Genomic DNA, 25,864 nt, shown 5'->3' with positions numbered 1-25,864 from the left:
ATTATAGAATATTCTGTTGGGCAGCACTGATAAGAACAGTTTTATTACACAGTGTGTCACAAATTTTAGCTAATTCTGGCAAAGATAAGTTAAATCTGAGGACTTTTGGCTCTTGAAGTATAAATTTAATGTGCTTACTGCCTGAATTACCCTTTAGACAAATTTCATATTTCTATGCATTGTTGAACTTCAGTAACACGGAGAAGCCAACCAAATCAGGCTCAATGCCTCGACTTCCCTTTCTAATACTGTCTCCTCTACTCTGCTGCACCAGTTTAAGAATGTCTCTTTAAAGCATCTCCTCCCACCCCCAACATATCTCTAATGATGAAAAAGTTAAGTTTGGGGGAGAGTTGATCTCAAGTTCCATATTCTGTGTTTGCAATGTAATGATTCTCCTTTACAATTTTTCAAGCACATGCCAAATAAACTATTAGAGGACTGGTTTGTCTTCCATTATTTTGATACCTGCTGTTAAAGAAGGATAAAACTAAATTAAGAGAATATCCACAGAAATTAATAAACCAAACAAGGATGCTGAGAAAACAAAGGCAAACCTCCCTCACAGGCCCAACTAGAACATATCAAGGACTTAATATATGCTGAATAAATTCTTGTTTCTGACAGGACGATTTTAACCACTTCACAGAAGTCCTCCAGAAATATGCAAACAAACTTCACTAAAGGAGATCTAGTAGAAGGGCCTGATTGAATATCTTTATACTAGGACTAAAGGAGAACACCCACAATTATTCAGAACTCACATTCCAGACAGTTTTCTGGACAAATGCATAACTGCAGATATTTTCCCAAACAAATGGTTCCCAATATGTGGCAGATGGGAAACCTATCCATGTATATGTAGATGTAAAAGGTGGTGGTCCCCTCCTGGGACATGAAGAGTTAAGAAAATCTACAGCCTTGATCATAATGCATGCTAATGCAAGAGAGGTTGGGGGTCTCCCATGCTTTCAAATTGTTCCACAAAATTGATGAGTTTAATGAAAAATTTAAGCAAGATAATTAGATTATGTATGATTTATTGAAAGTATGCACAAATTTGAAATACAAAATAATAACTGACTAGTCTTCAAAGGTCTTAAAGTTCTAAGTTTTGCTACATTCTTTTCTTCCATACAGGCCAAATTCTAGACTATTGCCCTGGTGTATCTTTTTTACCTTTTCCTCTCCCTCCCTCTTTTTCTTCTTTCCTTTCTTTCTTTCTGCTGTGCCCTCCAATTCCCTCCACACACCAACACATACTCTTTGAGCTTTATTTCTTTCTCAACCTCTGGGGAAAATGGGAAAAAAAATTAGTGATTTTCTATAAAATGTGTCCAATTACACTTTTCTATTGCATGTTATAACCCCAATTATTCCTCAATAGTACATAGTGCTCTTCTTACACTATACCTAGTGCTTCTGTTCTTATATCTATGGAGGTAACTTTCCTACTTAAATTTAAAGGAGCATTTATTCACAAAATTAGTCAAAACTAAATTTTTGATGTGACCAAAAGAGATCAATGGAAATTTTACCCAGATTGACTAATACATCCGTGGTCTGGAACATAAAACTATCTTTCTTGATGTCAAATGACACATAGGCTGTCAAAGACAGGAATTGATGACAGAGAGAAAAATCACAGTGTATGTTACCATCTAAGATAAATTAAAGCCAAGTGAAATTGAAGATTTAACTGAATATAATTACTGTCCTTAGATATTAATGCTAAATAATAATACTGATCCTAAGTTTAATACTAAGGCTAAAAATTTAATCTTATAGTTCTTATATAATTCATAAATGCTTATAAATGTCAAAAGACCCTTGCATCTTGATTGAATTACAAACTGCTATGCAATTTTGAGAACATGTATTAATCTACATAGATTTATTTTTGTTCAATTCAAAATGCTATGTTATTGATACATGTCCCTTCTACCTCAGTGATATTCACCTTATATGTTTGTGCATCATTTTTGTCTAAAATGAAAAGAATTATCTATAATCATTTTGCATAAGAATTAAAGCATTTGCATTAAGCAAATTCCAGGTCCAATGTACAAATATGTAGCAAAGAACATAAAACTATAAAGCTCTCCAATTCAGGATACTGAAACAGTGAGTCGGGGTATGAATATAAAGAGAGGCAAGAGGGGTGACATGTACTGAAATCTATTCTTAGTTTCATGATTCCTTAGTGGAAATTATTACCAAGTGTCAATCTCCAAGGAATTAGAAGTGTTATCAATTGTAACTTTAAAGATCAGTCAGTTCTAATTTCAATTTACATAATGTTCAAGGGCAGTGGTTTCCAACATTTGGAGGTGACACAGATTCCTAGAAGAAACTCTCTCTCTAGAAAACTCCTCAAAAAATAGCAAGTTTCAAGGAGCTCTGGGACCCCATGAAGGCTCTCAGGTTACTTATCAGTGGCCTTGGCAGAAAGGAGAGAAAACCCTCCTTAAATCCCACTACCTCTAGGAATTTTAACAACACACGAAAAGCTGAAGCTAGGAGCAAAGAAGACCTATAAAAAATGGATTTCTAAAGGGTGTTTGGCTAGAGATAAGTGGATTCTTTAAAATCTTCCAGACTTGTATCTTCCTAGTCCTTTATAATTTATTTTTAAAAATGTCCATAGAGCCTTACTCACACTGGGGTAAAAGAATACAGAACAGAAAAATGATAATGCTAAGAAGAGTTACTATTTTAAGGGTATCTTTTATGGTTTGAAGCATCTTGGTGAGTAAAATCTCCATTTTGGATATGGGCATAACTGGGGTAGTGGAGAGCATAAAACAGTTTACACAAAGACACAAAATACTAAGACAGCTGTCTTCCTGGAGGGCTGGTTTTCCTTGTGGGTAACTAATTTAAATTTTATTTGTACATGCATTCATGTATCTACTAACTATTTCTTGGATGCTATAGAAGATATATAACAGAAGTTGTTCTTGTCCACATGGAACTTCCAATTTAGTGAGACAAATGAAAATATGCTAGAGATTGGAAAGCAAAATATGGATGCAGTTTTAGGGTGACACCTGAGATGCCACTGAAATGATTGTGGCAGAGAGTTTCCTGTAATGTCCCAGCAGGGACACCAAGTATTGTATCATTCTAGCTTGAGGATCACATAAGTAGGAGAGTTGGAGAAGCACTAGTAACAGTGCTCATTTCATCCTTACTATAAAAGAAAAAACACTATGACTTCCTATTTATATGAGAGAGAGAGAGAGAGAGAGAGAGAGAGAGAGAGAGAGAGAGATATTTGAGAAATTAGGAAACTTATCCTTATCCCAAATCACACAGCTTCTGGCATCTGAGTAAGTGTGTACCATTCCAAAGTCTACATACTTTGACCATTAAAGTATACTACTTCTAGGTGTTTCCCACTTTATGTTTCCCCCTGAAATTTAGGCTCATTCAGGATTCTGCAGGCTGGTTTAAACTTCTCTTTGGAAGCAGACAGGTTTGGCTTGATTTGCATTCTTAATATTTTACAGTGGTAAGGGAAAGCTATTATTATACCCATTTTATGGTGAGGAAGCTGAGCCGCTTGCCAGCTGAGGTATTTGGCTGGGTTAAAAACAGAATTCAGATCCTTGGTCTCTCATTCCTCTTGACTAACCCCAAACCTAGGCAGTATGAGTGTCCAAGGGCTTTTCTGCACATGGAACTCACACTGGATGATAAAGAATGAGATGAACTTTGCCAAGAGAAAACAATGAGTGCAATAAAAAAGTAAGTAATCATAACCCATAAAATTGGTTACTTTAAGCATTGTGAATAGAAAAGGGAAAGCTTATTCATCAAATGAATCAGAAAATTAGGATGTGTCACAGCCCTGATGACAGAGCTGAGGAATTTAGATGAACTGAAGTTCAACACTTCTACCTGAAGAGGTTAAAAGGTATGACAACAGGACAGAAATGACCCCTTAGACATGCCTTTAATCTTTTCAATTCTTTCTCTTTGACTACTTTCTCTAGAAGTTAGGTGGTTCTTATCTTTGTTTTTTTCTGAGTCAGGAGATAATATTTTAATATTCTAGAAGTATTGTATTAGTTAAATCTTAATGTAGAAGTCATTCTAAACAGTAGAATGAAGATTTTTACCTTACTGATTTTCTTAGTACCTTGTCTCACTTCTAGTATTTTCAAAGGCTGAGGCGCTATTGGATTTTTGGGTTCATATGTCTTTCAGAATACGTGTCAGCTTCATAGATTCCTGTCAACTGATATTCTGTCTTCACTCTGGATACATGATTTCCTTTATCTGACAGATTCAAGAAATTTTATGCTAGATTTAATGACACTTCATGCACCCTACATTTGGGAGATTTTAATTCTCTATTTTCTATTCTGCAGAAGGTTTATAAGTTAAAGTCAGAATGAAAGGTTATTCATATGTGTATATAGAGCATTTGCAGTCTCTCACTAGGTCCTTTGGAATCTCCCATGGATCAATCTTTTGTAGTATTTTTATTTCTTTTGGTCAGTCACTGAAGATTATAAGTACTACCTGTAGTCATTCATATCTTGAGGTCTGCTTTTCAAGATCATATTATTTTGGATCCATCTCAAGAATGATACAAAACTCATGAAAATGTTATGATAACAACCCTGAAAGAAGTCTACATTCAAAATTATGATGATGAAATTAGATAGTGATCAATAAGAGAGAATATTTTGAAATTAAAATCCAGTTATAAGGTCTGGGACCTTTTCTGAGCCTGAGCCATTACCAAGACACAATTGAATACTCTACCATGCCCACACAAGTCTTCCTGACCTTTCCTGATTCTTACAGTTACAGGTTCTGAGAAACATGAATGAGGTCAAAGCAGTGGGCTGGGAAGAGTGGCAGGGTGAATTTTTTTTTTTTTTTTTACATGTAGGATGGTTTCTTATAGCTCCACAAGTAGACTCAACTCTTTAGCATTGTAAGTTTTAGGAATACCTTAAAGTCTGCTTCCAAGTAAGTCTTCCCTCCATATCTCAAATTCCTGAAATTGTAGCTCTATAGATTTAACATGGATTGAGGAATTAGGACTTTTGGTCTATAGTAAACTGATGCTTCTAGGGGATCTGAAAAGGTCTAGCACTCTTATCATGTGGTCCCATCAGAGTCACTTGGTCATAATGCTGCTCAGAGCCTATCATTAATGTCAGAGATTCCTTGGTATGTGAACAAGAAAGTAAACAGAGGGGCTTTGGAATAACTTTAGGCATGGAGGAATGAGAAAGAAACTTCCAGATTAGTGTGAACAGAAGGCCATCTTTACTTAAGTGGTTAAAAACCAATAAAAGAGAAAGATTATATAAAGTTATGTATCATAATATATAAGTTAACCAGGTAATTCTACCTAATCATCTGTTAGGTATTAAACCAAAAGGATAACATGGGCAAGGTCTGAGTTTTAGAGACTTGGAAAGAGCTTTCTGTAATATAGACTGGAAAATATTACTTTTGTCCTTGTTACTACCAACTATTAGCTTAAGAGAGTCCAAGACCTTTCACAATCTGGCCCCAACCCATCTCTCCAAGTTTTAAAAATGTTTTCCCTCCACTGTTTCTCTATATCCTGTGATAATCTATTTGCTCCTCCCTGAGCATGCCTAGGTCATGTATGTCTTGGGGCTTTTGTTAACAGTTCACACTTGAATTTTCCAAGCCCAGCATAGTGTGTTAAACACAGCATGACACTCCAATATTTGTTGAATAAATGTCGTCTATTTTAGGAGACAAAGATGATAGAAAAAAAGTTGTTAAATCAGTAAATAAATAGCACCAGAGAGAGGTCAAGGAAAAGTTAATTTTAGTGCATTTTAGGAGTGGGGGCAAGATGAGCTTTAAGATTAGGAAAACTGATGCTCTTTATTCTTGGGTCTCGCCAATGCTATGAGTCAGTTACTTTTTTGGGAACAAGTTTAAACCTCAAGGTTAAATGAACACAAATGCTCTGTCCATCAGAATATAATGAAAAAGTTGTGGCTATTTCCATATCGGCACAGTAAAATTCAAATATGCAGTGCCTTTTTCAGAGGCATCATATATGGCCAAACTTTTTAAAACAGTCTACTTTGCTACTTGGGTACAGAAAGAGCTATTGAAAACAAAAGTAAATGTTTAAAAAACTGAAATGATTTGGTTTAGGGAAGTAAAAACTGAGGTGCCTTCTTCATAGTTTTCTGACTATAAGAAAAGTCTTTGCAAAGGGAATAACAATCGGCATTTTTGTCCTACGGTAAAACGATATTAAACTGTACAGTGAAGAATTTAAGACTTAAAGAACATCCTGAATATGCAAGGGGTAAATAATCAAATAGATTGCTAAAAGCAGTTATGAAATTAATTTCTTCATAGCTCTTTAAAAATAGGAAAGTTCTTATCTATTTTGGATGGAATAAATGCAGCTCTGCCTCCAGCCAGGAGGATAAATTCAATAGCCTCTCTAAACTTGCTTTGCTCTATATGATTCTACAAAATCACATATAAAGTTGAGCCTAAAAATCATACAGAATCACAATGCAGTTAAGTTAAATACATTCTAAAGTGAAAATAGGATTAGGCAGTACATATTATAAGTTATTAAATTCGAAAGAGTATATATGATGCCTATATATTGATTCAATTTGCCAAGTGCATATGACACAAATAAAGTTAAAAAAATGTACTTAAATCTACTATAGTTTTAGCATAATAATTAGCTAGAGAAAAACATTCTAACAATCCATTCCTTTACATCTAAGAAATGTAACTGAATATTTCATAGACTGGGTATTGAATATGCATATAAACTCAATTTCCAATTAAAGAAAAAGTTAGAAAAAAGTTCCAAACATAATATAAGAACTCACTATTGTTATTCCCAGGACTATCTTCAAAGACATCAGGAGAACCAGTGAACGACTCCTTTAAATGACCAAAATGGGCCCCATATGATTAAGAATACACATCTAAGAAAAGAGACTCAAGGAGAAGCTCCAATAGGGGTGGCCAGTCAGTCACTGGCTTTCTCATCTATTTACCTTGCAGCTTTGGAGCTCAGCAGAAGTGTCCATTACATACAGCTCACAGGGTCAGATGAACAGTTCCAGTGACCTTGTCTGAACCAAATTCATTTAAAGCAGTTTGCCACATTTCTTAAATAGAAGATGAGCCCATTCTATCTATGGCTGGGATTTGGACTGGATCACTGAACTATTGCCCAACTCTTATAAGCAAAGCACTTGCATGTACCAATCAACAGGCAGTCCATAGCAAAGGCTCCAGGAAGGTCAAAATACACACACATGAGAAATTGGCAGTACATTATAGAAGAAAGCTATTTCTAAAGATGGACTTTGGCTACTGAAACCTTTGAGCATTATTCAACCTTTGTTAGGAAAAAAACCAAAGTTTCAGTTCCAATGTAACTTGTAAAGATCCAGTTTTTGGTTTCTTTTAAGAGATTGGGAGAGAGAAATGTAGTTTTATTTTGAAACCCATTATTTTCATAAGAACATGAATCAAGCAGACAAACTATGCCAATTTCTTCATAGCTGACTTGTTATAAGAGGTTTTTCTAGTCTTTACTAATGATTTCTTGAGGTTGGTTATTACCGTGATCAGGAGTTGGGTGGATAGAGGTCTAAGACCTTTCAAAAGAAACATTTTGTTCAGTATCACTACAGAAAATAAAGTCAGCATTAAGCTGACTTTGACAACCTAACTAGAATAATGGTTGGTGCATGCAGCCATTGCTTATGCTGTTGAAATGACAGGAATGAACTGAACAGCAAAGGTGTCAAGCTAACCAGCAGCCTGAATTTTAAAAATCTGTGCAACAATAAGCTGATAAGGTAGGTTGCTAGAATTTATAAAGTTTGCCCCGTGCCTCCCTCCTGCCAGCCTTCCTTTTTATTTCCACACCCACATTCCCGTCATCAGGCAGTTGAAAGAAAAGGAACAAATATTACTGGGACTCTTTCTTCGGGGACATTTTCAGCCAGTTCCCTGTCCTCCCCAACCACAATTTGTGCTCAGTTTTCTAAAAATATATTAATTTAATTGTTTTAATACTTCCTCTTAGGGGAATTTGCATTTTCTTAATTGTCTCAATGAGGTTCAAATTTAGTTCCCCCTCCCCCCCCCAGGTAATAAGGGAGGTATTTGGTGATTTTTTTTGTGTGTGTATGTGTGTGTGTGTGTTGTGGTGGTGTAGGTTCTGTTCTGAGTCTTCAAATTTACCAGAGTTGTTTATTTTGCTTCCCTACCTCAAGAAGCCAATTTTGCTTATAATCTTTCAAATAAAATTATCTACATAGATATGTATACATTATATATATATGTACATACATACATATTATATATACATATGTGTGTGGGGTATATATATATTTGTTGTTGTTGTTTCTTTTTAGAAATTAAAAAAACATTTGGGAACTTTTGGTCCATACATTCTATGAGGACCTATTCCTAGTAATGTCAGAGTAATTTAGGTAGAAACAAGAAAAAACAAATAGTTTGCACTGAAACTTTATTAACATATTCATCATCAGTGTTTTCCTCACCGCTAATCTCCATCGGTTCCTGGCTCTTTGTTAGCATATTCTCACGGAGACTTTATAATATCTTTCTGCCCTAGAAAAGGTGGCCTGAGAGACTTCCCTCAGTTCCCGTAGTTACCTATTAAGGATCTAGGAAATGAGAATGTTTTCTGTCTGCTCTTTAACCTCCCACTTCATGAGAGGATTAGACTGTAAACAACCTGGTGGGAATCCTTCAGGCCAAACTACAGCTCATCTCAGCAGGCAGAATACCCCTAGCAGTGTGAAGCACAGTGATGAAAACATAAAGGATTCAGCCATAGCTTCAGAAAGAAATTATATTCCAAGATGAGAACTAGAAAATAAGCCACATTAAAAGAAACTGAGAAGATATAATTTTTAAAAGTGTTGTCAGAGGTAAATTTCAAAAAGTACCTGTTTTCCTAGGGCTTTCCCAAACCATGGATTCATTTCTAGTATCTGACAGTGGCCTGCCCATTTGTCTCTGACCAATGAAGCCCAAAGTACTCCTTGCACAAAAGGGTTCCTTTCCTTTCTTGTCTCCAATTTGTGCCCAGAGTGTGAGGGTTCATAGCTATCTTTTGATTTTGTACATGTGCACTTGCATGTTTCCTCCTGTATGATTTGTTCCTAAGGAAGTGACCCACCTACAACTCCACAGAGTTAATTAACCCCATACTGAGCATTTTTTTTTTCTCATTTTGCATAACTACTCAATGCTTTAAACAACCCAGTAGCAGGGGCTGGGGATGTGGCTCAAGCGGTAGCACGCTTGCCTGGCATGCGTGCGGCCCGGGTTCGATCCTCAGCACTACATACAAACAAAGATGTTGTGTCTGCCGAAAAACTAAAAAAAAAATAAAATAAATAAATATTAAAAAAAAAAACAAAAAACCCAGTAGCAGTGTGATTATATGATTTTTCCCTCTCAGCGAGGAAAGCATGGTGTTGGGAGGAAAGGAAATATATCTGCCCTAATTCAGAACAGCAGTGTGACCCTAAAACATTGTCAAATAGCATATTATCCAAGCGTGCCAAGAGTCAAAATCCTTGAATGAAATCCTTTCATGTCATTTACTCAGCTTATTGCAATGTCTATTTTAAGTAACAAATAGCACATAATAAATACTGAGGTAATGAAGTTTGATCTATATTCAGAACATTTTTAAAAATTTCCATTTTATTGGAGGAAAAAAAATTAGAAAGAGCCATAGTCTCCTTCCCTATCTTGAACAACTTCAAGAGAAGTGCGGAGAATGACATTACTCATTTTTTTTTTCTTTCACCATTTCAAGGAATGGAACTCATGTTTTTCTGGATTTATTTTTTTGCTAAAGTGAATGCCTTGAAAACTCTATGATCACTGTTTTCCAACTTTTCAAAAAAGAAGAAAAAGAGTGAACATGATGATGGTGGGTGATTTAATGGAATCAGCTTGTCAGTGTGATGAAACTGAAAAAGATTTTACAGAATGTCGAATATGTGCACATGCTAAAAAAAAATAACTTTAACATAATGTATATAGTGTAGAGTGGTTTTTGTCATGGGAAAGAAGGGGATATCATTAATTTAGATGGTAAATGTAAGTTTCTGCTAAAAATCTCCTTGGATAAATCAGAAATGCATTCTGGCCAAACACTGTCAGGCAAGTTCTAGGCCTATGTCTTGGCAGAAGCTTTTGAAAGAGTCATCAGATTTTTAGTTTGTCATCTCTATAAATGACAAAAAAAAATTCTAGGCTATTCCCCTTGGTCCTATTAGTATATGATTTCAGAGTTTTAAAGATTTAGACAAAAAGAGATGAGAAAATGACCTCTTCTGAATGTCCCATCTTTGACAAACAATCAGATCTCTTCTATCCTCAAAATTATCTGTGCTTAGTCAAAGAGTGAAAATTAACTGTCTGCCTGGTGCAGACAACATATGTTATGGAGATGAATTCGGAAAAACAGAAACCACAAAGAATGAAAACAGATCCTATGTTGTATCATGGGGTAATGGTTTTTCACACTTTGAATAGTGACCTGTTGATGATTTATGAAATCAATTTCATGGATTGCAACTTTATTTAAAAAAAAAACTGATGAGCACAGAAAAATTAAAAATAAAAAAGGATATATGCTAAATTGGTTTACTTTGGTAGGACTTGGTCAGAGAATGTACATGTCTTGAGTGAACTTTCAACCTTTATTTTCTGCAAAGTGACTTGAGTACACAATATTAAGGGCCCAGGGATTCTATTATTGGACAATTACAAAGAAAATCTACCTAATATATATATTTTTTTGAAATGTCTAAATACAGTATTTTAGAACTGAAGACCTTATGAAAGTTCTAAAACTCACTTGCTTTCTTCATTCTCTTAAGTATGGCTTGCTAAATGGAAGTGTCAGGTGGGCAAAACTGGCTCAATAGGCACAAAAAGAAGGTCCAGAAAGGCACAGTTTGTTTACTGGTACAATGGTCAGAAATTTCACATTTGACACATATCCTAACTCAAGTTCTTACATCTGTGCCTCCAGCCTTAGGCTAAAATGCCCTTATCTGGTCATTCTGCAATAACAGGGTTACTGTGATTTCAAAGACCCTCCCGCCCTTTAGAATTGTTCAGGCTCTCTGATGCTTGGGATTCCAAAGCCCATACCTTTCTGTCTTCATCTTCCATTGCTTTCTTGCAAACTTGTTTCAATTGACAATAAAATTTAGTTACCTATGGGGGTGGACAGGATTGGCAATGTGAATAAGGATTAAAAAAAAGGAATACATTATAAAAATTAGTGACTTTATGCTTTTCTTATTTTCAAGTCTATCTTAACTGAGCCTAATAACATTTTGGAAGTTACTATTGAGAATTGGTTTAGGTGAGTATTTTTAGGTGAGTATTTTCCAGAGGAGCCATGTATTCATTCATTAGTTCAACAGATAATTTTTCAGAGCCTGTTATTGATTAGTCTGCCAATCAGATTCTACTTCTACCTTCAAGGCCATTTTTTGTCTCCATAAAAGTAGTTCACGTCAGATGAGTTATCACAAGTACAACCTGCCCCAGAAAACTCCTATTTCTCTTACTTATTTGCTCTTTTTCAATTACCCTGTGAAAACTAACCTCTCACGAATGACTTGACCTTTCATGGCCTAAATTATCAATAGAGCTAATTTGACATAGATAATAAACCTCTTCCCCACTCTCAAATACTATAAAGGTCTACCTAGAATATTTAAATTTTTTGAAATGGGTTTTTATAAATGAATCTGAAACTCCATTTTGTTGTTGTTGTTGTATTTTCTCTTTGAATAAGCAGGTTTTAGCTCTGAGAAGAACATCTCAAGTTATAGGCAAAGTAAATATCATCGGTCTCCCTGACACAATATACCGTTCTCTATGACAGAACAATTTCAGCATTTAACAGAGGATCCTAATCTTTCTCAAGTAATTTTTTTTTTTTTTTTGTACCAGGGATTGAACCCAGTGTCACCTAACCATCATTCCCAGCCCTTTTAATATTTTATTTAGAGACAGATTCTCACTAAGTTGCTAAAGTTGAACTCAGGATGCTCTTGCCTTAGCGTCCAAAGCCGCTGGGATTACAGGAATATGCCACTGGTTCTACTCAAATAATCTTAATCTCAGACAGCAGATACTAAAGTAAGTACATGTCCTCAGTCCCTATGTTCCTTTATAAGGAGGTAACCCCTCCATTATAGTTTAGTATTTTCTGAGCCTAGCCACCTTAGGTAAACATCAGTGAACATGATATAAAGAACACTAACTTTTTCTCAACTTGTTAAACTTGTTTTTCTTCTCACATACCTTATCAACAAAAATAGGAGAATTAATGTATGTAGAGAGCAGCAAATGTTCTCTTTTATTTCTTTTCAGATGTTTTCATCTTATATAAACAGTGGTGATGAAATTATAAATATCATTATTCCACCTCCATGTTAATACTCTTATTATCTTGCATAAACAAATATGTACATGACACCAATCAATCCCTTTTTAAAAAATGTAGTTTTCATATTTCTAAACAGTGGAGGAAGAATTTAATGAATTCAACATGTAGTTTACCTGTTTATGTTTTGTATATTAATAAAGTAAAACCAAATTATTGCTTAAGTTCTTTCAAACTTGCATCAGCCATTAACACTCTCCATGCCAGCATGGGGTAAGGGGTGGGCAGAACTAAAGACAATGGGTCCAAGTGCCCTAGATCTATGAGTAAGGGGCTAGGCAAGCTGGAGAGAATTCTAAGATTATAGGGAGGAGCTTTCAACCTGCTGGGCAGGTAGGAGATTATTACTGGTAGTGAAAGGAAAAAAAAAATATATATGTGTATATATACATACATATATATGAGACTTGGAATATATATATATATGTGTGTGTGTATATATATATATATATATGTATATATATATATATATGTGTATATATATATATTATATGTATTCATGACTTGGAATATATGTATGTATATATCTACACTTTTTTAGTAGAACAAATTGCTAGGAAAAAGGAGAGATTATTTGAGGGCATTAGGTAAAATAAATATGAAAACCAAACCTAAAAGTGTTCTGAGGGGACTAGACAAAAGGGAAATCATTACTTTTCCCACTTCCTTATTGGTTTCCCTTGTTTCCTACTGTATTTTCTCTTTCCATTTTCCATCTCTTCAAGCTCTTCCCCTATTATTCAGGTTCTTCTTCTACCTTTTTATAACAAGAAGCATTTAGGAATAATTTTAGAAGACAGACCAGAAAAACAAAGAATTTAGAGAAGACTATGATAATACACTGCACACACACACACACACACACACACATTACCTATATTTGATTGATGAAGAAGAAGAAACTGGGACTTGAGATTTAAAAAATTCATGGTATGTCTGGTCATATTAATCTCTAGACCAGCTGGGGTTTAGCATTGCTGGAAAGAGCTATAATAGGATCAGGAGTAGGGGGAAAAGCAGAAAAAATGGAATTCTACAAGGATTTATATTTGCAAAGAAAAAAGGACTTCTTTAGAATTGCTTATTGAAATTCCCCCAAAGCTATTTTTTGAACTTATATATAGACAGCACCAAGGGAAGGAGCTTAGGAATTCTCACAGGGTTTAGAAAAACTATAAACCCTGCATATTATGTTCATCTCAGTCCACTCAAGCAAATAAAGGATAACTAGAGCATGGTATCTCACAGTGAATAACATGGTTGGTTACTTTGCTAGGCTGACATATGGAGACAGGACCCATAGGAACAGAGTTCTCCTCATGAATGTCATAGAGAGACACTCAGGTTCATCTGAATGCATAGGGCATTGGAGATTAGCTGTACAGGGTCATCTGTGAAGCACCTAAAAATATTCTCTAACCAAGCACCAACTTCTTAGCCCAGTCTTCTTGGAGAAAACAAGAACCAATATTAGGCTTATGGGAAAACTTTATTTGGTCACTGGGTAGGGGAATGTTGCTGAGACTTAGGATAACATTCAATGCCTAAAGATAGGAGGAAGCAAAGAGGAAGAGGAAGCACAGAGAGAGTGAAGGCCAAAAGAAGGGTTCCAGCTCTGGAAACTCTTGATAGAATAAATTGAGAATCTTAAAATAAAAGAAAAAAGAGAGCATGCCTTTAGGGCCATATCACTAGACTTTTGGAATCCATACAAAAAGTAAAAACATTTGCCTGTTGTCAAGATGAGTGCTATTGCCCCAGGGGAGGTTCCATTTCTTCCACTCTTACATAACAGGTAACATTCTTTCCCTAAGGATTAGCAGTCTGTGATAACAGTGGTAATGATAGCTGCTGCTATAGTTAGGATCTTGAATGTCCCCAAATCATCCATGTATGTGGACCCTAATCCCTCCTCTTTCTCTCTCTTTGCACCGAGCTCTGAGAGGAACAGATCTTCTAGTGTGTACTCCCTCCTTGATATACTACCCTCCAGAGGCCCAAAGCAATGGGACCAATTAGTCATGGATTGAAACCTCCAGAACTGCAATTCAAAGTAAATCTTTCCTCTTTTAAAATTGATTATCTCAGGTAACTCTATCTTCTTACCATGATTTTTTGGTTTTCATATATATGCTCTTTTCTTCCAGACTATTTATTTTCAATTCCCCCCCCCTCCAATCATCATTGTTAAATCTAAAGGAATGTACCATCTCCATCAATTCCTTCATCTCAATAGTACCTACCTAGCTCTTGAGCTCATTTACACTTAATCAAGTGTTTTTTCCTCAGCTCCTAGACTGCTGAGCAATGCTGAAGAAAAATCACAAAATGGTACAGCCTGGTGCTCCTCAGAATTAGAGTTTCCAGCTTGAGCTAGAGCAGCAGAACTACTTTGCAAATCTTTATTTCTTGTTGGTTTCCTTTTTCATTCCCCAGTTTCATTTATTACTGTAATTCCTTATAACCAATCCCTACCCTCCCTTCACTTACAGCTATTAACCTTGCCTACTTTGACAAAGAGCAAACTTAAGTCTTCAAATGGCACTTTGCATCACTTTACCTCTGATGCTGAACCCACCCATCACATCTCAGAGACCCTTCTCTCCTGCCCTAATGATCTCCTCCAGGATATTATTGTATCAATTTCTCCTTCTCCCTTTTGTATTTTCAGTTTTCCTACTGCCTGTCAACATGCTTTAGCTGCTCTCATATTAAGTAAAGAATACAAAAGCAATCATAATAAACTGACAGGCAGGAAACTTTCTGTGGACCTTAGTTTTCCCTGCTTTGTGCCAACTTCAAGATTCCTAAATTTCCATTTATTCCTCTACCCATTAAAATCTGATTTATCTAGCTGTATTGCTCATTAAACTGTTTTTGCCAAGGTTACCCCAAACTATCTCTGTCTTTATCTCTCTTTTGGCAAGTAGAAAATGCTTGTTTTATTTCAATGACTGATCTATATAATTACTGAGACCTTTATGTAGAGGCAGAAAAAGGTTTATATGGTATTTCCCTCCTTGGGCAGGTTTTGGGAGGCCCTTCTTCTTGACTTGTGGGTGCTTCTCACTGCATTTTCAGGTTTTTTGTTTTTATGGGTCTTGTCTGCCAGCCTGTGTATGTGTTCCATGAGAATGTAGTTGCTTTTGAATATGTGGTAATCCACTTTCTTAGATTATCAGTATTTTCTAAGCAGCCAGGTTACCTTCTCTGACTGGCATCAGGTACTGGTCAACCCCTTGTACTTACCTTGCTTTCCCAGTAGGCCATGGTGTTTTCCAAAATCATGTATAAAATAAAGAGTCATAGGCTTATGGATGATCAGCCTATCTTTGATCAACTTCCTGATCTGATAAGGGGAGATGGCACTGATAATTTCATTGGTCTCACTGGGTCCAATCAGACTTTTTTTCTTTTTGCTACAGGAGAAGACACTGGAGGTGAGCCACTTGTAAAGTCTGAGCAGACTTATGACTGCTGCTGAGGGGGCGGAATGGCACCAAAATTCTGAGTTGCTTGTCCCTAAGGTCCATTTTTGGACTGCATTGTTTTCTTTCTTTCTTTTTAAAGCTAAGTTCATTGAAGCATAATTTATATCCAATAAAATTTACCCTTTTAATATTCTTTTGCCATTCAATAAGTTTTGACTTCTATGTTGGTTCCCTGAGGTCTTTTAAATAAAACCCAAATCCCAAACCTCTTTGCTTCATATAAAATCCCTCTAGGATCCCTCTGCAGACTTCCCCACATAACCCATTTTCCAGTCACATCAGGCCACTCAGCATTCAAGAAAATGTGCTCTGTATAGCCAGGCCTCTTGGACTTTCTTCATGCTTCCTCTCTATAAACGTGTGAGTTTTTGCCTAACGTAATAAATGCTATTTAATGCTACCATATCAATTTCCATATTGAATCATAAAACTAGATGTTATTTTAAGAAGCTGATGTTTTTCAAATAGAAGTCATTCATCAAAATATTACTACCTGAAGATCTCTATTATTTTAGTATTATGGATTGAATTATGCTCCCCCCCTTTCATATGTTGAAGCCTCAAGTACTTCAGAACATAACTATATTTGGGAATAGGGTCATTGTGGATATGACTAATTAGATGAGGTTGTAATGGAGCAGAGTGAGCCCCTGATTTAATATAACTGGTGTTCTTATAAAAAGGGGGAATTTGGACACAGATGTACACACAGGGAGAAGTTCATGTGAGGATGAAGACAGAGATCATGATGATGCTTCTGCAAGCCAAGGGGTATGAAAGACTGAAAACAAGTCATCAGGAGCTAAATGAGAAGCATGGGACAGAGTCTTGCCCACAAAAAAACAAACAAAAAATGTGTAGCTTAAACTACCCATTTTGTGATACTTTGTTATAGTAGTTCTAACAAACCAATATGCTTAGTAAAAAATCCATCCTTGAGCACACTGGATTAGTAATTAGTTCCTTTACTCATCAAGTACTTATTGAGTACCTACTGTGATCCATGCACTGCTCTAAGATGTTGAATAAATGAAGAACTTCATCATGTTACTGCATTTGTAGTTCACTTTGAAGCTATTAACCTATCATCAACATAGAATTGATGGAATGCCTACCATTTAATCATTCAACAAATATTTACAAATATTTGCCTGTTTTGTGTCATGCACTATTCTAGGCACACAAGATAACATCATTGACAGATCAAGTTCTCCATTTTCAAGGAACTCAAATTCTAGTAGAGGAAACAAACATTAACTAAGAAAACATGTAAATAGTTTTGCAATTTTACTCTGTACCTCCCACAGATAAACATAAGTATATATCTTCTAAATACTTTAACTCTTGATAAAAGCTCATGGCATTAGAAATACTCACAAATCCCATGCCCTATTATTTCACTTACATTCTTGAAATCTCTGTGTAAGCCTGAAATTGCCTTAAGATTAATGAACCTAAACTATTCTCTAGAATTTCTGACTTTGGGAGTTTCATTGGTACTAAAAAGCAAATATGTTACTTCATACTCTATGAAATAGTGATCAGCCCAATGAAGACCCAGAGTTGGGGCAGGATAAACCATAGGCAGCTCATAGGTTAAAAGTGTTTAGGCAAGACATCTTCAAACCTGGGTTTCTCAGTCATGAGACATTCAACATGTATTCTTAAACACTTCCTGTGTACTGAAAATATTAGAATTGTGAACAGAGTGGATGTAGTAAGAATCCCACTAAGCTTACATTCTGAAGAAAAAAACGTGAACAATGAATTTCACATTTGGCTCCTTAATTGCAACCAAGATGGGGAACAGGGAATACGCACAGTAACAATATTCGAAGAAGTACTTAGAGAACACCTGGGTCAGGGGCTTGCTGAAGAGGGGTTTCTGAGGAGGCTTTCTTGAGGAGGTGGTGTTTGAGCAGGGATCATGTAGTCTAAGGTTTTTTTCTTCCTCATTTTCTTTCACCCACGTGCACACATTGCAAGTACTTAAAAGCATTCCTTAAATATAATAAGAGCACCAAAACTAATCAAAAAAGAAGGGCTCTCCAGAGGAAAGGGGCCAAAAATAGAGGGGGGGGAAAACCTGTAATCTCACCATTTGTTTTGAAAACACCCAAAATGATTAAAACATACTATAAACTAAAACATATGAATTAATCACTTGCCAAGCTTCATTCTTAAATCAAAGCCATTTTTGAGGTTCATAAACAGAAAAAAGGGTTTTCAAATATGAACTTGTGTTTTCTTTCCTTGGTCCTTAGTTGGTTTAAAGCATTTTCTGTTCGGCTGTTTGGAGGGAATGGGATACAGCTGGTTAGAAACATATGACAGACATCCACTAGAATGTAAGTTCCATGAGATCAAGACTTGCTCATTGTCCTATTCCTGATAAACAGAAGAGAGCCTGGAAAATAGGAGTGGCTCAATATAGACCTCCTGAGTGACTCATTGAACAAATGTTTTGGTTTCTAAGGAATTCTCAAACTCATTTCTTACCTAAGCCTCATCTTTCTTTGGGCCAGTGGTTCTCAAACTGGACCTGTTTTTGCCCCCACCTGGGGATGTTTGATTTTTCAGTTATTATAGTTGGAGATGCTAGTGGGTATATGACAGGGATGCTGTTAGCCATTCTGCAATGCACAGGATGGCCCTGTACAACAAAAGTTTATGTGGCCCAAATGTCAACAGGGCTAAGGTTATAAAACCCTGCTTTAGGCCCTGTGTTTCTATTGGGAGTCTGTCCTGGGAGTCTGTCATTTCCTCTATCTGTAAGGAAGGTTCAGTTCTAGAGGAAGCATACCAGATGAGCCTCACTGCTTAATCTTCACTCCTTCCTGACTCAACAGGACTGCCTCTGTTCTCAAGAATACTCAGACAGAGCCAATTTTGCTTTTTGACCTTACTGGGGCAATATGTAGTTGCTGGAGAAACCACCTAAAAAAATTGTGTTCTTAAAATGCCAGTGAATAATTTTTACTGTGCACTGGTAATTTCCTTGAGCTTACTAAGAATATATTCTAATTTCAGTAAAATTAGATTGTTTAGAGACTAGTCATGTATCTGTAAGAAAAGGAACCTTCTTCTTGAATTCAACTAGTTTATCCATGTATGGTCAAGATCAGCACACCAGGCTTTCTTCATGAAAATAATATCAAGAATGCCATCAAATCCTAATAATATGGCTTTAGAGAGACTGGATTTGTAGCCTCTGCCACCTTGCTTGCCCTGCTTATTAAAATACTAGTATCTGATTTCAGTTTCTTTTTTTTTTTTTTTTTAATTTTTTATTGTGGGTTGTTCAAAACATTACAAATTTCTTGACATATCATATTCCACACTTTGATTCAAGTGGGTTATGAACTCCCACCTTTACCCCATACCCAGATTGCAGAATCACATCAGTTACACATCCATTGATTTACAAATTGCCATACTAGTGTCTGTTGTGCTCTGCTGCCTTACCCGTCCTCCACCCTCCCCCCTCCCCACCTCTCCCCTCCCCTCCCCTCCTCTCTCTCTACCTCCTCCACTGTATAACCCTGAGGGTCTCCTTCCATTACCATGCAATTTCCCTTCTCTCTCCCTTTCCCTCCCACCTCTCATCCCTGTTAAATGTTAATCTTCTTCTCCTGCTCTTCGTCCCTACTCTGTTCTTAGTTACTCTCCTTATATCAAAGAAGACATTTGGCATTTATTTTTTAGGAATTGGCTAGCTTCACTTAGCATAATCTGCTCTAATGCCATCCATTTCCCTGTAAATTCTATGATTTTGTCATTTTTTAATGCAGAGTAATACTCCATTGTGTATAAATGCCACATTTTTTTAATCCATTCGTCTATTGTTTCATCAGGGAAACTTGTGTGGTGCCAGAGGAGGGCTTGTGCCAATTTCCCCACTATGATGGTGGCTCCAGTAATCTTGGTGTTGTGGCCTATAACCCAGTTACCATAGAGACTGCATACACTAACAGTGTAGCATTGTGATTGGTGGGGAAGACACATTTTGCAGAAGCTTTTTTGGAGATAGATAGATAAGACACAAGAAGGAAAATGAGACTACCAATAGAGAGGCACAGCAGGGGGAAGTCCCAGATGATCACAGATTCTAGAAAACTGGGACAACAGAGATTACAACTACTATGATAAAACCAACTAAACCTTCCACTCAATGGCTGCCTCTGTCAGGAAAATTTCAAGTATGGGAGGACAGAACAGTTATAAGATACTCTAAAATTAAAAAGTAAATAAATAGATCTACTGAGGCATAGGGGTGAAAAAGGGTATATCTAGAAAACATGTTTAAAATGATTCAGGGCAAGACATAAAAACGTCAAAGAACATTAAAATGAAAGGTTATATTCTGTAGGAAAGCTGACTTCTAAAAGGCAGACACTTAGAGAACCACTTCTCAGTGGGCCTCTGTTTCCTTCTCTGAGAGTGGAAAATAAAAAATGACTCCCCATTATTTAATAGGGTTCTACTTAAATATCCCAATGATTTGACATTATGAATGAATATCATGCACAACAGAAATGAAAACTGATTGAAATCCTTATATAATAAATTAATTAGGGGTACATTTTTGAGAGTGCAAATTCATTTCATAGTTTCTTAAAGTAATGAAATTTTAGTTTAGTAAGGGTAATCTTATGTAAATAAACTTTTCCTGCATAGGTTTTTGAAGTACACAATTATTACAGAAATCAAGGCATATCTATCTACAATATAAAAGATCTTGGTGGTGAAGTTCAGTTTTTAAATAGAAAGGAAGACAGAGAATAGGATGTGTGTTAGTGCGAGGGATGAGTGGGAGTGAATTTAAGAGAAAACTAGTTGACAAAAATATCAGAGAAGTGATTATATAAGTTCCTGGATATCCAGGACTGTATCTTGCAATGTTGTATTACACATACTTCAGACTAACGTGTCTACTTGTCTACTGGACACTCATATGTCCCTGTTTTAAAATGCCTTCTAAATCTATATCTTGAATCATCAATTCTCTCTTGACTTCTAACCTTCTATACAAAATGACCTATTGAAAAATTCCAATTGGATGTCTAAAAAGCATTCACAATTCAACATGCCCAAAGCTGAACTCATGTTCTCCTCCACATTTTTCATCTTCTTTTGGTCCTCGACTGAGTGAATAGCATTACCCCTCATCCTCCTTTCAGATGCCATTCCTGGGAGTCATCTCTTGCCCCTTCCTTTCTTCCTGCTTTGTAATGCTGAGCACTGAACCCAAGGCTTCACATATGCTAAGAAACACTCTACCACTGAGCTACATCCCAGCTCTCATCTGTTGCTTTTTCATCACTCTTCAAATAATCATCAGCCCATAATGATTTCCAATTCTAATGAAATTTCTTTAATATCCAAAGAAGACTTTTGTGTATAGAAAGCAATACTTAACAGTAAATTGAGTTTTAAAGTAATATCAACTTATTAAACTTACAAATTTAAAAAAGCTAATTTTCTTCATAACTTTACTTTTTTTTTACAAGCAAACACATACACACACACTCACACACACACACACACACACACATATATATATATATATATATTTCTTACAAATTTCTTTGGATAAAATAAGAAAAAATGCGTTCAGGAAGGGTAAGATTACTTTCTAGGTAGAAAATTTGGGAACTTAAACTATTTCAACTGTCATTTGTTGGAATGGAAGAAAAACAAAGTTAGGGTTTAATGTGGGAGCATCTTCTACAATAATTTTACCAGGGTCAGAAGTAAGCATATTGAATACTTTTATAGTCACTATGACAATGAGGGATTTTTAAGTCTATATCCTATAAAGGGAATTTTACAACCCATGTCCTCTATGTTCAAGTTCCACTCTAATGTTTTATAATCACTTTCCACTTAATAGCCTGATAAAGGTAGACAATATTTTGTGTCTTCACTAATCAGGTTTCTTGATAATGATGACCTTTTACTTCATGATGTTTCTCACATTTTCACCTCTTTTGCCCCACTGTACTACATCAGCACCATTAGCCGTCACTTGTAATATTGCAAGTCCATTGCAGCTTGTTCTCTACTGCTTCTGAGCCCTTGCACATGTCACTACATGTGTCTAGAGCACCCATATTCCCTGGTAAACATTTACTGAATGAAAAAAGATAATAAATACTTTGGATGTTGCTGCTTTGGGTACTGAACAGAAATAGTGGCCTATCTTAATATTCTGGATATATTTACATAAGTGTTCTTAATTTCAAAATTAATTTTACAAAATCTGAAAATTTTGCCATGGAGAATCTTAGGGCCCATGCCACAATATTATGTTTTGCATTTAATAAAAATACCAGGAAACTCAGTGAAAGGAGCATTCATTCTCTTCTTTGATTTACCCCACAAATATTTACTGAACACTATGTGGCAGGCATGGATTTAGGCACTGGGGGTTTTTCAGAATACAAAACAGACAAAAAACAAAAACAAAAAGCTCCTACAATCAATCAAAAACAAAATCAAAAAGCTCCTGCTTTCATGGCAAGTAGAAATAAACATGTAAATGAACATATAATGAACATATATCATGTCTGAAAGTAGTTAAGTGCTATAAAGCAAAGGAGGGGCTACAATTTTAAATATGGAGGTTATGAAAGGCCTTAATACTTAGAAGTGAAAATTGAGCAAAGGCCTGAAGATGATGAACAAACAAGCTTTTTCTTGTTTGTAAGAATCACAAGAAATGTCTATAATCATAAGAAGGCTGTAAGAAAAGCAAGTGCAAAGGTCACAAGGTGAAAGCATGCTTGGGGGGTTTAAGGAAAGCAAGGAGGCCAATGAGGCTTGAGAGGAGTGAGTGAGGGATCTAGAATTAAATGAGAACACAAGGGTCATAGGGGAGACTAAATGTGGAGGGCCTTGTGGGCTATTGTGAAGGTTTTAGCTTTTCTTCCAAGTGAGATGGGGAGTCATTAGAGTTCCTATCAGAGGAGTGATATGATCTGATGGCAAGTACATTACATACATTGAAAACAATCAATAGCTACCTTTGGAGAATAGATTGTAAGTCGTAAGGTCAGAAGCAGGAAACATAATTAGGAGGCTACTGCAATAATCCAGGTTGGATATGACAGTACTTTGAAACCAGGTTGTAGAAATGTTGAGGATGGAAAATGGTAAGATTTTGGATATATTTTGAAGGCAGAACTATATAAGTTGTTCATTGATTGTATTTGTGAGAGAAATAAAAGTAAAGGAGGAAAAAAAATTTTTGAATTGAGCAACTCTAAGAATGGAGATACTAAGTTACCAAGATGGAGAAGTCAGCATATTTATTAGGTAAAATAGGATTCCATTTGTGGTACATTAAGTTTGGAATACTTGTTAGACATTGTGTTAGTTAGTTTTCTGTCACTATGACAAAACAGCTGAGAAAATCAACTTAGAGGAGAAAAGATTTATTTTGGCTCATGGTTTCAGCACTTTCAGTCCAGAGTGGCTCCATTGCTCTGGGCCTAGGGTAAGGCAGAGCATCATGGTGGAAGGGTGTCACAGAGAAAACTATTCAACTCATGATAGCCTGGAAAAAGAGAGGAAGGAAGGTGCCAGAGACAAAATATAGTCCTGAAGTTCATGCCCCCAAAGACCCACTCCTTCAACTAGTTCCACCTCCTATGGTATGTAGGACCTCCCAGTAGTCCATTCAGCTATCAGAGTCCTCATGAGCCACTGCTCAAATGCACCACATCTGAACATTGCTGCATGTGGGACGAAGCCTTCAACGTGTGAATCTTTGGGGTATACTTTATATCCAAAGCATAACAGAAATAGTGGAGATGGTCAGTAGGCCATTGAATAAGTGAACCTAGAATTTTGAGAAAGCTGGGACTAGAAACACAAGTTTGAACCATAGTTAGGGTGTGAATCTTAAAAACGTACATGGAGAAAAGAAGGAAAGAGGTTCAAAGATTGAGCCCTAGGACCCTCTAATGTTTTCACAATGAGAAATGAAACTACACCAGCAAATAAAACTGAGAAGTAGTAGGCTGGGAAGAAGGAAAAGGAAACAGGAGAGTTGGTAAACTGAATGCCAAGTGAAGAAAATATTTTAGTGGTAAAATAATAATGAGCCAAGTAAAATGATGCTGAGAGATCAAGAAAAATGAAGACTACAACTTGGTTAATGGATTTGGCAAAATGAACGTCACTGGAGACCTTAGCACAAATAGTTATACTAAACTGGTGGTGAAAAAGATAACTGGAGAAGGAGAATTAAAGAATAGGATTAAGGGAATGTCTATAGTGACTATTAGAAGTTACCTTGTTCATTTATTTGTTAACTTTTTTGTTTGGCAGCTTCTATTTTTCTTCATTGGAACATAAATTCTGTAAGGTGTGTGTGTATGAAAAAAATATGGAATATACTACATATTTCTTGTGGGATATATAATTCCATAAGGGGGCAAGCCTTGTCTATTTTGTGCCTTGCACATAATAAACTCTCAATCATCACTTCTAGAATAAATGAGTGAATGATCCCATAATATGTTGATAAGCTCTTACTTTCTCAGGTTCACACAATATAGCCTCACTCCACCATCCTACCTGTTTTCTTCCTATGCTCCTTTTCAAACCATCTATTTCAATCAGGGAAGTCATTTTGCTGCTCCCCCAAACCACCATACTAATTTCTGTATTGATGAATTTCATCATATTTATGATGTTGATTCCCCATACACCACTTCTTAAAGTACCAGTGGTGGGCCTTACTTCCTGAATGGGTTTCCATCACTATGTGGGGTCTGCTGATTTCCCCCTTCTCTAAAGCCCTGCCACCTGTCCTCAACATCATCAGCTGCCTTATATTTCCTAATTGTTTCAGGTGTGTTAATCTTACCTTTTACTTTAAATATGGGTTTAATTTTGGCTCAGGGGTCCTAGTTCACATCTATAGTAATCAGTATAGTTGTCAGTATAACAATAGTGTAGACAGATCATGGATGCTTGAAAAAAAAAAAGAAAGAAAAGTATTATGGCCCTATTGGATAGCTTCATTGACTTCCATCTTTCTCAACAATTTGGCAAATTCTACTCATTTCTTGCCTTTTATTCTGCTGTTAGCTAAATCTATTCTTCTAGCTCTATCAATACTGTCTTCAAGACCAAAACCTACCCCTTTGTCCATAACACAGAATTCTACACACTTGTGTTGCAATTTCCATAACTAAATCATTGTCCTTGCCATTATTGTTCCCAGATTCTCTTGGAAAATTTAATGTATATTTAGAACATAGCTTCCAAGGTCATCCTTCTCCTTGGTTGTTTTTATTTTTTATTTTAGTTTTTTTTTTTTTAATCTCTGCATTTCTTTTCTTTCAAACTTTATATATCCTCTTTGGTTTTGTTTTCCCTTGGGTCCTTCCTTGGCCTGGTTCTTCTCTACTTTCTTTTCTTCACCTCATTTCTCACTCAGTTTGCCCTTTGTCTCATTTAAGGGAATTGGCTTTCACACCTTCTTTTAAACTACCCTGTATATTTAGAATAGTTTCTCAAATAATATAAAATTTATAATATTTATGAATAAATGACACAATGCCAAGATATTCTGTCTCTTCTTTCAAATAACATCTGAAGATGCACCTGCACTACTGAATTCTATATTTAAGATATTGAATAAGTATCATTCACCCATCTGTTTTCATTCTGTCTTATATTTTCCAGGACTTGCTTCAGTGTTGTATTGTGAGGTCTTTTGGACTGGGGACTGTCTGGCATAGTTCACAAACTGGCCTTTGCTCTGTATATTCATGTTTCTTTGTTAAATAATAAATAATAATAGTAGCCCACTGTGCATTTTTACGTTCTATGAATAAACCCCTGG

At 36.0% G+C, this 25,864-nt stretch overlaps 1 protein-coding gene across 18 annotated transcripts in view; it reads right to left on the bottom strand.

Moving 5' to 3' along the window:
- The window catches only part of Zbtb20 (zinc finger and BTB domain containing 20), an 806,989-nt gene that overhangs the window by 183,417 nt on the left and 597,708 nt on the right, over positions 1–25,864 (bottom strand). For 2 of the 18 annotated variants that reach the window (XM_071615317.1, XM_071615320.1), the window contains one exon: positions 11,206–11,271. The exons of 15 other annotated variants lie outside the window; for them this stretch is intronic. The gene's annotated coding sequence lies outside the window, so the exon portion shown is untranslated. Of the gene's footprint in view, positions 1–7,040; positions 7,085–11,205; positions 11,272–25,864 lie in introns of those variants that run through there. One more of the 18 variants, XM_071615328.1, reaches the window with a different exon arrangement.

The sequence above is a fragment of the Marmota flaviventris genome, chromosome 8, assembly GCF_047511675.1.
Source record: "Marmota flaviventris isolate mMarFla1 chromosome 8, mMarFla1.hap1, whole genome shotgun sequence".
NCBI classification, from domain to species: domain Eukaryota; kingdom Metazoa; phylum Chordata; class Mammalia; order Rodentia; family Sciuridae; genus Marmota; species Marmota flaviventris.
The sequence above is the reverse complement of the archived record's forward strand: the minus strand, read 5'-3'. Positions and strand labels throughout refer to the sequence as shown.